Source organism: Hylaeus volcanicus, chromosome 6 (genome assembly GCF_026283585.1).
Source record: "Hylaeus volcanicus isolate JK05 chromosome 6, UHH_iyHylVolc1.0_haploid, whole genome shotgun sequence".
Lineage (NCBI taxonomy): Eukaryota > Metazoa > Arthropoda > Insecta > Hymenoptera > Colletidae > Hylaeus > Hylaeus volcanicus.
This window is the reverse complement of record NC_071981.1, coordinates 18,383,220-18,396,353: the sequence shown is the minus strand read 5'-3', so window position 1 is coordinate 18,396,353 and position 13,134 is coordinate 18,383,220.

Genomic DNA, 13,134 nt, shown 5'->3' with positions numbered 1-13,134 from the left:
GGGCAAAAGAATATCGTTAGCAGGGACGACGGTGGGTCGTCTTCGTCTGCTGTGATTACGCTCCTTTTCGTTTGGAAATATGAGGAAGGTGCCCTCCCAAGTAGCGATGACGGTGTCGCGTCTCCGAATTTATCTTCGGCTCATTAATAAGGGACGACAAACATCGATAAGGAAGTAAGGACTCGGCTGGAATGGACTAAAATGGAAGGAACGACAAACGAGTGTCGGCGGAAACCCTACGGCAGGTAGCTTCCTCTACGTGTAGGATATCCTAATCGCGTTCGTTGGACATCAGTCATTAAACTGCTACCGGGTGTCCACGAAAATGCTCCATTGCCAGACGAACGGCTCCTGAATACTGAATACTTCAGGAAATGTATTTTTACTTAAATACAACAGAGTTATTTAGAAGAAGGATACTAGTCAAATAATACATTTTTTCAATAGTAGTACATAATTGATTAAAAATAGAAACTTGTAAAAATTATAAATTTATTTGTTTTAATTTAACGTAAAAATAACGACATTACTTTCTAGCCCCCCTAATGGTAGACCAATTTTTTTTCCTTGTTAGAGGTAACCCATTATTTTCGAGCCAACAAATATTATTTGAGTTCCAACGCAGATTGTAAAAGTAAACGCTTATCGTTTCATGATCTTTAAACGCGCATCCCGAAAGAGGAATATTACGTGGCTGGAGACTGCAAGAGAGCAAAGCGGGAGAAACAGGGGACGTTATTGTAGCCAGGTCTCCGGTCAGATAAGTCATAATAGCGACTCGGGCCGACGTTGTTAATAGTCAACGGAGGATCACGCCGAGATAGCGCGCTAATGCACGCATTTATTTGAAATATTAAACCTCGAGGAAAAGAGAAGGTAGGGGGGCAGATCTTCTTCTTGTTCTCCCCCTTCCTGCAGGACCATCTCCAGTGGGAGGAGAGACACGGGAAGAGAAAATTATAAATGATGATAATTAACGAAGATCTTAACCGCTCACTCCGTGACTCCACCGGTTGTGACTGTGTGCATTCAGAAGTTCCACATTGAAAGCCTACCGTGTCGCACGGCGCTGACTTTGCGTGTCTCTTCTTTTTAATTCGAAAAACTTCTTGTCTCTATCGTAGAATATATGAGAGAAAGGGGAGAAAGTGCGAGCCACAATTCCTTGACATTCGTCAATTAAATGTTTCGCTGTAAGAGGCTCGTCACAAAATGAATCTTGTACAAATACTAAACCAAAGAATCTTTATAATTACTACGAAAAGCACAGGACAAAAGGAACTGTTAGTTGGAATCGCAGAACAATCCCAGTAAAAAGAGTTCGACCAAAGGTGTTGTACAAGTCCGCGCAAAATGATGTTACCCGTTTAGCATACAAGAACGAGGGCGTTCGATGATAAGAGTCGTATTAACCTCATGTGCAAACACGTTTTGTCTTATCCCGAAGACTCTCGGTAATTGTTTTTCCTTCATCATGCGTCGTGTTCCATGGAGCAGCAGAAGAATCCCAGACAGGCTGATCGAATCAACACTGAGCAACAGCGACGCCACTACTCGCTCTTGTTCTTTTCATCTCTCTCCTACTACTTATTAATGTGCTCGAACGAACAGATAATCCTCACAATCATCGTCGATGCATTCAGAACCCCCTTACGCTATCTCTCGTTATTGAATATGAGTGATTAATTAAGAACATCTCGCAACCTGCTGATTCGCCATTCACTCACCCCCCCCCCCCTACCCCTCCCTCCCACGGGCTGAAAACAAACTTTGAATATCGCGTTCAAGGGCTGGCGAAACGAGCATATAATGAAATTACTTTTCATCGAGAACGCGGCACTCGATCTCGAGGAAATTACGCGCATTCCTCGTCCGTTCGGTACCACCAATTATCCATCCCGGCGCGCCAAAGTCGAAACGCGTTCGTAGAGAACTCTACGACTGGTCTCGATGTTCTCCGCGGACATCCGTAAGGACCCTTTGTTTCGTTCTCGCATCCCAACGGAGTTCAGCCGCATAGAGACCTTGTTACAATGACTCGGAAAAAAGAGGCGACGACGAAGACAACTGATACAATATTCATTTACTGCTACGTGTGCCTATGTTTCATAATGTCACGGTGGAAAGAGCAAAAAGAGACAGATGAAAGAGAGTTGCATTCAAATGAAGGAATGCCGGGGGCGGTGGGATGGGGGGAGGATAGGTGGGACCCCAGGATGACACTTCTCTTAGGTGATTTATACTCGTTGGTCGAATGACCATCATCTCGTGGAAAGATCTACAGGATCTCAGAGTCGCTTAGTTAATCTTTGGGAGAAGGATAGTTAGTTCCTAGGGCGACGAGGAGGTGGGGGACACAACAGGGACTTGATGCAAAGCGGAGGGCCTTATGCAACGTTAGGCTCGTAGCTCTCTCGTACTTTCGTTACCCTTGGGTAACGCTATTATTTGTTCAAACATGAATGTTCGTTACGCTGTGTGCAAACTTTAAAAAAAAAAAAATATACGTGTCGAATCGAGTAACCTCCTCCTTTTCGAAGTCGATAATTTGTTCGTGATTTTAACTACCTGTAGAATGACAATGCCGAAGGTATATTCGTCGACGCGGATAAGGTTAAAATAGCACGAGGAACACACCGTCATTAGGTTAAGGCTACTTTTCTCATTTCTTCTCGAAGGTAAGTACACGCACGAGTACTCGCATTAACTGTGTAAACAGGCACTAGACTCGCAAGTGGTTGGATAAGAATTAGTGTTTTAACGCCAGGCAGGAGACGCGAAAAATAAAGTAAACGGAAGTGGCGTCGCTAGTCTCGAGTAGCGTCAACCGGATTTTTGCTACTTCCCTTCGAGCATTCGTTGGACTTCTTCTGGGCTTCTCCGGCGAACTGAAATATATGTAAGCCAATCTTGTAATAAAATGTCCTGTTCCAGGAAAAACCGAACGAAACTCACGAAACATATTCCCTTGTATTTTTCAAAAATATCCTTCGTGGCATGAGCGCAGTCGGTGGAATTTATTTCATTTTATTTGAGAAGTGGAATACTGAGAGCAGGAGTTGGGTTATCTTTTAACAATGACGAGTCAGGGTAACGCTCGTCAAGTTAAATATCAAAATGTTTATGGAGACCACAAGCTTTGCAATAGTATATTATAATTCACATAATAACGTGTCGTTAAAAGATATGACAAATAAATAATTATAGTACAGTCCAGCGATATAGACCAGCACGGTACTAATGAGTGTAAATTACCAAACGGATGGACAAATCTGAGAGTCCTAGAAAGCGGTTGTTTATTAGACTATAAAGTGGCCCGCAAATTATGCAGATTGCGAAAGTGACAATATCTCGGATTATGAAAGCTATAAACCATGAATCTTTACGCTCGATTTGTGATCATTTTTCGCCAGCGACATGCTTCCGTGATAATTCGTGAAAGTCTCGTGAAAGCTACGAGAAATTAGAGGAAAATCGTTTTGCGGCCAGAAATCTCTCGCTCGGCTACACGCATCGTTGATTATTAATTTCAGGCCTCTCGCGGTTCCCCGCTTGTTCGAGATAAGGCTATCAAAATTTTATAGCTGTCTAATTTATGCGATGATTAATAGAGTTACGAACCAATGGGAGATAATGCGAGTTCTTAGCGCTTGGCCCACGCAGAGCTATTTTCAATCTATCTTCGTGACGCGTGACTTCAATCATTAGTCGAAGAAAATGTGTCGGTTGCGTCATGTTTCAATAATTACCGGAAATGGAAACGTTGCGTATTGAACGGAACGACGAGATAACGCTGTGCAAGTATTTGTGCAAATATCAAACACATTATTGCGCGAACTACGCATTCTATGAAGCAGCCTATTTCCACCAAAATTTTCTCCGAAACCCAACAAAATTTCATCGAGTGCGCCGTGACTCGGTGCATCCCCGAGGACGCCTCGCGTGCCAAAAAAGAGAAGGCCTGATTTCACAGTCATCGGTGTGGGAAACACGTCGAGTTTGAAGCTAACGAAGCTGCAGGCATGTGTACACACAAAGTGGATGCGAGAGTTCACGAACCGTGAAGCAGAGAAGGAAGAAACGAGGAGGAACCCGATGGAGGACGCGGAGGATGGAGACGAGAGGCGAAGAACCGGCGCCACCCTTCGAAACGGAGCCTTGTCCTCGTCTTCACGGTGTGCAAGCTCGCGCGCCAACTCGCGGGGGTAAACAGACGAAATTATATCGAAGAAAAATTACCCCGAGATAATAGTGATTAATGATCCGCCGCTGCGCGCGTGTGCGTGAACAGAATCGTGTGTGAGTGCTTGTCGGTACGTTGATGCCCGGTAAAATATGATACTTGCTAAACTCTACACCGTTCGTCCTTCCTTCTCCGTTGCCCATCCCTGTCCGTCGGTTCCCCGTCCCTCCCTCTCGGCAAACCAGCCTCGCCATCCAACGTCCAGTTTGGCGACAGCCAGAGGAAGAACTCGAGGAACGAAGAACAAGAAGAGGGAGTGGAGGAATTGGCAAAGAGTAATCTTCTCTAATTAACACATTAAGACTAATCAGAGCCAGTTGGGTTATTCTTGTCCGTGGGCCCACTCGCCTAGATTTAACGTTCCGCCTAAATTAATTCTAATTATTGCCATGCCCGTCGCGAGACGTATATTGGGATCAACGTCGTTCCGCCGGTCGAAAACGCCACAACTGGCCTGGCATTAATCTCCTTTTTCCGCGAACTCGTCGTTTCGGGAGGGAGCCATTTCGCCTAACTAATTCTATTACCTCGGGAAATTTGATACCAACCGCGAAAGAGATTTCGTTTGGATAGCGAGATGGGACGATTCTTACCGTCCACGTATGCTTTCTATTTTCGAGGGGAATTACAGCCACGGTTCTGATACCAGAGATGGCCAGAATTTTATGGATACGAGTCCTATGACTGATTCTATCCGTACGTTTTTATTTGTTAATACTAAACCTACCTTGTAAGCAGACGCTTACGTCTGCTGCGTCGATCTTAGTATATCTTAATTCCAGTAATTACTTGGAGTAAAAGTCCCGAAAATTGAAAACCGCGGACCACATCGACTTCCTTCCATATCGTCCATTCCTTTCATTTGCTTAGAAATTAATGTGCCCACCGTTTCACGAGCGAGGGCAACTCGCGATAATTAATAATCGTCGGAAGATTCTTTGTACACGTGAACGAGTTTCCGAGAGGCCTTCGTGGACGAGCATAATAGTGACCATACGAAAAAATGAGAGCTGAAGATCACCGTCGAGATCTGACCCGAGATAGCTGCCCGGGCCTTATACATTCAAGCGTGCCAGAGGAGCGAGTACATCTCTACCTATGTAAAACACGTGCCCAGAAAATATTTAAACCAGTTCCCCCCTCCCCTCGCTCTGGACCCCCTTTTCCGGGGCACGAGGTACGAAGGGTCAGTCATTGTCATTGACAATTCAGTCGCGCAGACCGTTTGTTTTTACCACGCGAAACGATATCTTCCTTCGCTTGAGTCAAGCTGTTTTATTTGTCGCGAAATTTACAAACGTGATCGCGAAACGTGATGGCGTCGTGAACTATGTTTTATATAACAGAGCCAAAAAATATATTTATCGTTCGATAATAGTACGGAGCATACGAATGCTGAAATAATTTGTTTAGATGATCGATCCATTCGTATAAATTTTGCAAGAAATATGAATACCTGAATATGCAAAATATGAAACGCAAACGTTCTCCGACGTCCTTTGACTCGATCTTAGTCGTGACGGCGAAGACAGCTAGAATGTCACGCTAACAGGGTAATATAAAAGTTAATTAGGTTAAATATACGATCGTCGGTTGAGTGTCGATTAAATTTAATCACGAACGATGTTGTTAATATTCCTCAGGTGATTGATACAATTCGAATGATTATGCAGCCAGCCTACGTATCATTTGCAATAGACACTCTCATAATTAACGCTGTCAATCCGACAAGCGAGATCCCTGTCGCCATCGCTAAGTATCGAGTACGCCAAGTCTTATAAATTGTGCGTAATATTAGTCAAATAACAGGCTGCTTTCTATTGAATGCAATTATTTCCAAAGAACGCGAGACGTACGATTAATTTCTTGGATATCGCACGCTATGCGGTCTTTGAGACTCCCTCACGACTTTCCACTTTGTATTACTTTCGATTAGCCTAACGCTGTTGATGAGGCTAGCGACGGGGATACTATCGATACTAACGATACTAGATAATCGATTACCATTTTAGATCAAACCCATTTGACACCTGAGTCTACGTGAAGTTGGTACTAATTTTCTATATCAATACCTTTGGAATGAATACTAATCGATACCAATAGCATATAAATTGACATGGCAATGTGTCCTAATAAAAATTAAATTGGTCAAAGTAGGCTGTGCATTCTCGAAGTGTCGACTCTTAAGCTGATACAATGGATTTAGAAGATATTTGTAACATTTTAAAACAAAATATTTGATAAACATTACATTGGTCTCAGTCTCATGTGTCACGCATACTCTTCGAGAGCACGCGACAATATTCTAAAGTATGTATTTTTTAATGCGCCGCATACTACTTAGAGTACTTAGTTACACGACGTAACGATGTTGGAGTTCACCTTCCATAAAATTGCACTTTTCCGATGACAGATAATCGCTTCTCATTAGACTCAATGAGGTGGACGTAATATTTCAATTTTTCACTAGAATCAATTTGAAATTAGCTAAATATTTGACAGGAATTTTGGTGCTTATCAATTCATTCTGAATCGAATTTTATAGCTGACTCGAAACCTTCTAGCCTCTATTTATTTAATAATAACCAAAGCCTATGGGTCCATTTGGATAGTACAAGCTATATAAAAATAAATATATTGGAGTATCACACAATATAAGTACTTACATATTTCGACCTTATTACACTAGAAAAACTATTACGCGTCAGTCTTATCACTATCGAGTAACATCTATAGTAAAAATCAGCTTAAAACCTTCGCCCCTTTCGCGCAACAGTGCACCGTCTGCCATCTATGGAAAGTATTGCCAACCAGTTTCTTGCACAGGAAAGCGCGTGCACTTTCGTATTTACCACGCGCGCAGTTGATGATCAGGAATAAAACAGCATTTTAAAAACACGTAATTAAAGATCGTTAATTATGATTCAATATTCAACACGTGTCGAAGCTTGGGTTGTTTACGACTCGAGTTCTTGAAAGTGTTTTGCTTCTCGAGATGTAAACGTACGTTGAATCGTCTCTTTTAATTTTTTTTAAACATAAAATGGAATACCGTGCAATTAAACAATTCAAACAAAATATTGCTTTAAAACACTGTTTACCAAAATATTGCGAAGGATATTAATTATAATATGTAATGTAATATTACAAATGTTTTATTTTGCAAATAAATTCAATCTTGTGCAATGCTTTTTAATTAATAACACGACATTGATATGTTATTACGTAAGATGTAAGCTTCTTGCTTAAAAATTTACGTGTAAGTCACTTTGCGGAATTAATGCAATTTTCTTTAATGTAATTTATTGAAATTTATGAACTTTTCAACGCATTTTATAAATATTTATAATATTACCTAATGCGGCTGTTTAATAGCGGTCGCTAGGCATACGTAGAAAAATATTAAGGACTCCATTAATAGCTATTCCTTTGAATGGCAGCTACTTCTTTCAGCTTTTCAAAGCTCTGAGATATAACAGGAACCTGTGACGTTCCTGAATAATTCCTCGAAACCGCGAGGAATAGTGGCCTGCCATTAAGAGCCGGGACGCGGAAGACGTTTTGCCCAGATAAATATTTGAAACGGTCCCTGACAGTCTTGAGAGGTTCATTACGAGGGATTACACGACTCATATCGAGGACTTAGAATTCTCCTTTCGCGCGAGGAGACATGATCACAGTCTTTGCAAACTGATTCGAGCGTAGGAAATTAGTTCGCTGAGCTTTCATTCTTGGATTCTCAATACTCTCCTCGATCACTCTCCTTTGAATGGCTTTTTCGAAAATGAACATTTCCTAGCCGAGCTAGCTTTCGCCCATCACCTTGCAGGCAATGTACTTAAACATTATTAATTGTATACATTACTAAACGAATGGTACGTTACTTTTCTTGTAATGTCTTATTTAGTTAGATTTTATTTGTTCATTATTAAATTGAAAATAAAAAATTATCTCAGTCATTGATTTTCAACACGTGTCTCATTTAACTTGACCAATTAAACAGCTTATTTGTTCGACTGACTTGTGAGATCAGAACGTTTGTTTTCGAATCCAATCTAGTTCAGCACTAGTTTCCTTTCTTCGATTATAGGTTCGAGCCACGTCAACGTAATATTGTTCGGTAGAAACGGCCGAAAGTCTCGTCGATACACGATACCTGATGCGCACCGAATATTAAATGCGTCGCTAAAACCATCCATTAACTCGGCGCACGGTGTCCGTGAACGGTTGTGCACTTTTTCATTTCTCGAGATGTTGATATGCATGCTCGCTGCCGCATACACGAAGGAAATGCATAAAGTGTATATATGTAGGTGCGCGCGTACGTGGGCTTCGAATTCGGCTCAGCTAAAATTAGCATCGGTCGAACGCTATAGGACAACACCGTTCGGGTAATAGGCATTTAAGGCTTAATGTATGCATTGAAAACTATTAGGTATTCAAATACACGGATTGCATTACGCTACACTATAATATCCGACTTCCTCCAGTGGGCCGCCTTCGACGAAATTGCCACTATTATTCTTATCATATTTTATTTATTAGCCACGCTGGCCTTAATCCACCTTAATGGTATCGATACAGGCCGTGATACTTTCAACTGCACAAAACCTGCGTTTTTTTTTTTCGAGTATACGCGCGTTCCTTCTGTGGGATGCAACGAATGCATCGGGATAAAATTTGCTTCGCGCGGTCGTAAAGTAGAAATAAATCTGATTAAGGAACTCATTGTGTGTGTATTGCTTGGTGTATCTCTTTGAAGACGAAACATTACTTAGTCTTTGGGAGATGAACGTGATACGTGGTGTATCTCGTGTAAATTTTATTAAATATGAAAACGTGTAAGGAGGAATAAGAAATTACAAAAAAGGAATCGAATCGAAGCAGATTCAGGAGAGTTTCAAAGAGTCTCGTTAATTCTTGTTAATATTTCATTGGATATTTTTGTCCTTTGTAAATAAGACTAATACGATGTGTAGTATGTATCGTTTAGAAGTTACAAAATTTTGTAGCCTCGGGTGCTGAGCCTTTCGTATTTCTATAGCTCGATAAATCAATGAAGACCCTCAACCTAAACCCGAACAACGTAGAAATATCTCTCCTGCTAACCCTCGCGGCGCATACCATGAAAATTTAAGATTTCACCAGATGTTAATTGGTTTGCCACCCGTGCAGCTGGAATGAGAAAGCAAGCGACAGCGAGGCTCCTTAGAAATTTTATCGAAGCCTCGATTCCCAGTCGAAGCAAAATAATTCTGCTACAGCATCGCCCGGGCAAAGAATGCCGCAACGGATAAACAGACTTTCATCGCGCGTATCGTGGTAGTAATTTTAATTAACACCGTGTTGCAAGAAACCTGCGCGAGCTCTAATACGAAGGTCGTCGATTCTTGCGGAGGCCTTTGGTTCGGCGAGGTCCGATTCGATTCGCTGTTACAAAACTCGTTACACGACGGCCGGTGTACCGAGGCTTCTTACAAGACAGAGGCCGTGCTCGGCGCTGAAGAAGGCGTTTCGCTTCATTAGCGATAAACCCTTTTTCCCCACCTTTCGTTGCCGTACCGACGAGTTTTTCTGCGCCGCTCGTTTTTGACTTCACCCGCCTCGCGACTATGCACACCTATACCCATTCCCCGTTGATCGTTTCGAACCACCTGCGGTACTGTCATTAAGGATAAATCATATTTGAAGGATGTACTGCCAAATGTTCGCGATGATTGTCGTGTATCTGCGCGATCTCGTTACTTAAGGTTCTTTCACGATTTCATGCCGCGGTTCGGTCGCTCCCTGATTACTCTGGGCATTGTTCGTGAACCGAACGATGGTTGTATTCAATATCGAACGAGGTTTATTTATTTACTATTTAGTTGGGATTTATGTGAAAATGTTTACTAAGAATTGACACAGTAATTTATAATTCAGCCAGGTTTGTACAGGTTTGCTACGATCCCTGATACTAATTTATCTAAATTATCAGCCTCCTCCGATTCCCGTGACATTAATTTCGAATCCACAATCGCAATAATGGTTCCCCTAAAGCTGACATTACCGCAGACGATGTTCCCAACAAAGAATGTAACTTTCGGTAAGTGTGTCGAGTGGTGTCGAGAGTGAAACGGAACCTGGAGGCTGTCCGGCAATTAATTTCGCGAGGTTTCGTCGAACAGGCCAGAAGAATCATCGGAGGGATTCCTGAAACCGAGAACCGATATCGGATCTGGCCCTTTTCTGAGAGCCGCCCTTTTCCGCCCGATGCCGATCTAATTAATAACGGATCGGCGCCTGACGCTTTACTCCCCCTGCTCCCCCCTCTGTCCAGCTCCTTCCACCTCCTCTGGCGGAGCCCTTGTACCCTTACACAGTTAGTCCCGTGACTGGATTGCGCTTCGATTTAAATTGAAACGTTCGAAACAAAGGAACAGTGGAGAGCGCACGAAATTAAACAACCTGCAATATCTCGGCCCAGACTGTACCACCCCACAAAGGCTCGTTCACACCCGATTAGGCACAAGGTCCACATGCTCGGGGAGTGATAGGGATGGGCGTCGGATGAACCTATCCATCGGTAACGTAGGAATGTCTAATAACGAACGTACCTCTCGCTCCGACGAGCCACTTCCGTGCATCGACTTGAATTCGCCGAAAGAGATACGGATTCTAGGGTTTATGCGTCAAAACGTTCCGTTAAAAATGTTACTTTAACTTGAACAATTCACAGCCTCTGGATCATTCTAAAATTTTGGCTCAAGTTGTTTCGGCCTTCCGAATTATATTCTGTGTACCTCCAGGCTTTACGATTCTCGCTACTTGGTAAGGATGACGATGCCCAAATGTCCTCGCAAAAATCGTTTTCCATAAACTCGCAATTTTGGTTAACGATGACAAATGAAGGAATTATGCGAAAATTGAAACGGGCCGACCGGTATCCGCGCAAGGGTAAGATACACAGGATACGACCGATTACGTTGCTTAATGGATGCACCATGGGCGAAGCAAACATCCGTTGCGGAGCGCACGTCGTTTTGGTAATTACGGCGCAATTCCAGCCATTATTCGTGGTACTGGCGCTAAGTAGGCAACGAACCGTGCACAATTCCACGGATTTTCGTGCAATTAGCGGCTGAAAACCAGAACGGATAAAATCTTTCGAGCCTCGTGGTTTCGATACGTTCGGCTTTAGCGTACGTCTATTGTCCATCCTGTGGAACGTGATCCCACTGTTTCGTGGAACGGGGAAACAAATTGCTCGCCGCGCGACGATTAATTGTATCGTTTTCGAGGGCGAAACGGAGGCTAGAGAAATTAAAGTTAACTTCGCAATCAATCTGGGAGAACGCGTCTTTGCCGCGTGGCTTTGTGGAAAGAAAGTCGTTGCGAGGCGAGGATAAGGGAAACCGAGGGGTCGGAGAATGAAAGGAAAGCCGGGGGATGGAGGCGGATTCCAGGGGGTTAGAGTTTTTAATCCGACGAGCCGCCCCCACCTTCTCGCCCACTCGCCGTGTAATCATTCCGTTTTTAAATTAAAGAAATAAAGGAAAGATCCCAGGCGCTGGCGGAGGCTCGAGGCGACGGCGGAACTCATTTGCACTTAAAAAAATGACGAGCCATAAAACTAACACCTGGAGAACGTGGAGAATCGAGGACGGAGGGGGCACGGGGAGCCGAGAGTAAATACGTAGGCTGACGAAGGAATTTTAAAAGCGGGACAACCGTTAATAAATGAACGCTCGCTTTATCGGGCGGAAGCGATTCTGATCCCGAGCATTTTCTCGTTTAAATCTTTAACGCTGTACCTGCCAGTTCCTTTAATCGGATTTTTAATTGGTGCGATTTGCGCTACATTAAACCCCCTTCGTCTCGCTCTGTATTTATTTTTATTATTGTACCCCGACGTCTTTCGTGCCGGGATTTCTCCCCTCTTTACAGATTCTCATTAGACTCCTTGCTTCTGTCGTTCTTGATTACGCCCGTGGTTTCTGACGTGCAAATTCCTCTACTTCTTCTTGCCGCGTCCACTCGAGACCGATCCTCGAATCTGTTGTGCAAAAAGACACTTTTATCGCGTCGCTTTGATCGTAATCTCCCATTTTCCAATATTTTCTCACTTTTCTGACATAGTCGTCATACCGTAACCGTAACATTTCTGTAGTTTTTGTATGAAATATCGACACAGTCTTCGGCACGAACTTACGGTACTAAAAGTACGAAATAAATCTGACAAGGGACATCGAGCGACGACGAAACCCCGTTCAGTCCATTTCATCGTCGAGGAACCAGCGAGAAAGGGGCCAGAACAGATTAGGAACGCGATGAAAATCGGCACCATGTAACCACCCCGACAGCCTCCCCCTCCCCCGCTAACGAAACATCGCCGGAACATTGACGGTAGTAATAATCGCAATAATCACAATCGCAGCAGAGCGCGAGCCAATTTGAATATGAATCCAAGTGCGAACAATGTCATCGCGAGGATGGGTGGGGGGTTGGCAGGGTTTATACGTGCCGTATCTCCCCCACAGATCGACTCCTGCCCGGTACTTGCTAACTGTCCGGGACTGTTAGTTAGTTAACTGGCCCGCCATGATGACAGTCACGTACTAGAGAGAGCATTCGAATCCGGAACTCTCATCAGAATCAGCGCTCGCTACGTTTAACCCGATAATTAAACTCGCCGCCACCCTCTGGCTCGTTCCATCGAGACTCTCCTCGTCCATGGCCCCTCCCGCGCCCTTTCGCAGTGCTCACCGGGAGCGTTTCGACGAGGGAAATCGTGCGGTTCGGAATTTGCATTCGCAGATTTCGTTTTCATCGGCGAGCGAACGTGTTCGCGCCTCTAATCCGGATTATTTCTACGGTAGTCACTTCGCGTCAGTTGTGATTCATTATTCGTC